The sequence below is a fragment of the Sardina pilchardus genome, chromosome 10 (assembly GCF_963854185.1).
Source record: "Sardina pilchardus chromosome 10, fSarPil1.1, whole genome shotgun sequence".
Taxonomy (NCBI): Eukaryota; Metazoa; Chordata; class Actinopteri; order Clupeiformes; family Clupeidae; genus Sardina; species Sardina pilchardus.
Genome location: NC_085003.1, coordinates 30,197,343 through 30,199,842, shown reverse-complemented (window position 1 = coordinate 30,199,842; position 2,500 = coordinate 30,197,343).

Genomic DNA, 2,500 nt, shown 5'->3' with positions numbered 1-2,500 from the left:
CCCGTGTGGAGAGCACTGGGGGTGCCAGGCCAGTGTATTTACTGTAAAAAGGAAGAGAGGGAGCCGGAGCATACGGATCGCTTGCAGTCTTTTATTTCAGCACAAAGACGTTTTTACAAACACAAGTGCACTGAAATAAAAGACTGCAAGAGATCAGTGTGTTCCAGCTCCCTCTCTTCATCTTTTAATAAAGTCTCTCGTCCTACTGAGATGCACCTGACTGCAGAGTTTCCAAAGGATGGTGCATGGGATGCCCTACTTTAACCAGTCCAGTATATTACCCTGGCCTCTCTGACCAGGCTTGATAGGGCTACTCCACTGTCTCACCAGCTCATTTGGGTTGTGCAGCTGACGCATCAGTACTGTCACATCGCCCAAGACTTGCACGTTGCCATCTCTAATCTTCCACAGGATCTGTTGGATTGCAGTTCGCTCTGCGGCTCTTGTGCTGAACACATTGTCTGTGTTACAGTGACTTCCATAGAGTGCTTATGAAACAGGCCTCAAATTAACGTCACAAGTGTGTGTGTGTGTGTGTGTGTGTGTGTGTGTGAGAGTGTGTGTGTGTGTGTGTGTGTTTGTTAGTGTGTATGTGTGAGTGTGTGTGTGTGTGTGTGTTAGTGAGTGTGTGTGTGTGTGTGTGTGTGTGTGTGTGTGTGTGTGTGTGTGTGTGTGTGTGCGTGTGTGTGTGTGTGTGTGTGTGTGTGTGTGTGTGTGTGTGAGTTCATCCGAAAGGGAGAGGGCGTCAGGAGATGAAGGCTCATTGTCTAATAAATGAGCACAGCATCACCCTACAGCGATGTGACTTGTGTTTGAAGCTGACGGTTTGAGGAAGAGGAGACCAGAGAAAGTGAAACACGCATCGCGTTCCACCCCTCGACTCCTCTTCCTCCTCGCCACCTCCACCCCCACCCCCACCCACACCCCCACCTCCCCACGCTGCTGCGCCCCGTAGACCCGTAAATAATAACAAAGGCATAATTATCTCCCCGGCGATGATTTGTTAAATATTCAGAAGGGTTTGTTTTCACAGCTGTGTCGGGGTAACAAATTCAAGATGTGCCATCCCCGGAGAAAGAGAGATAGAAGGAGAGAGCGGGGAGAGAGAGAGAGAGAGGGGGAGAGAGAGAGAGACCGAGCTGGCAGAATAACAAGGAGCCAAGACAAAAGGGGTCGGGAATTCAGGTACCCTCTTCCCTCCAGTCATCACTCTATCTCTCTCTCCTCTCGCACTCTCTCTCTTTCACTCTCATTCTTCATTTTATCCCTCCATCTCTCCTTCTGGTGCTATGATGTTCGTGTTCCCCTGAAATGTTGTACACGCGCGCACACACACACACACACACACACACACACTGTCTCTCTCGCTCACATACACACACACACACACACACACACACACACACACTGTCTCTCTCTCTCACACACACACACACACACACACACACACACAGACACACCCAACCAACACACAAACGAACGCACACACTAAAAAAGACACGGAGATGAGCGAGGCCTACTGTGATGCATTAACATGCACTCATGTCTCTCTGACCTCCTCTCTTTCTCTCTCAGCCTCTGTTCATCCCTCTCTCATCTGATGTGAATTGTTTGGTCTACACTGTGACCTCCTCTCTTTCTCTCTCGGCCTCTGTTCATCCCTCTCTCATCTGATCTGAATTGTTTGGTCTCCACTGTGCCTGGCGATAGAGATGCAAGTGTCACATTGAGTGCCATCTTCACTACTCTGCCCCTAATGGCTGCGGTGGAGGCTGATGTGCCAGGGACATGCGTGTGGTGACAGCGTGGACACCAGCAGACCCATGGGGCACCAGGAGATGTTAGGGAACCCTGAAGGATGCCATTTCTGTTTTTCAAGATTGTGCAAAGCTGTCACACACTGTGTGTGTGTGTGTGTGTGTGTGTGTGTGTGTGTGTGTGTGTGTGTGTGTGTGTGTGTGCGTTCCTTCCTGGCTGTGACTGTGCCACAGAAATATAATGAGTGCATGTGTATTTCTCTCTCTCTCTCTCTCTCTCTCTCTCTCTCTCTCTCTCTCTCTGTGTGCATGCACATTTGTGTGTGTACATGTGTGTGTGTGTGTGTGTGTGTGTGTGTGTGTGTGTGTGTGTGTGTGTGTGTGTGTGTGTGTTTGTGTTTGTGTTTAGGACCCAATTACTTTCGAATATGTGGAGTCTAACCAGAGATGACAAAGTGTCTCTCTTTTGGCATCCTCATGGCCAATTTCTTTTCCCATCCTTCAGTTTCTTTTCGGATATCATGAGTTCAGGAAGGAATGGTGGATGGAATGAACAATGGAAAGTTAGGAGTCAACACCAGTTGGTTGAGCTGGCCGTGAGTAAATGTCAAAGCCTACCATGTGGGTCAGACTGACCTGGCAGAAAGGGTAAAACATTCACTGGCCTCAGCCAGAGCCAGATTTACGTTTTACATTTATTCATTTAGCAGAGGCTTTTTTTCCAACATGCCTCAAATTAAAGT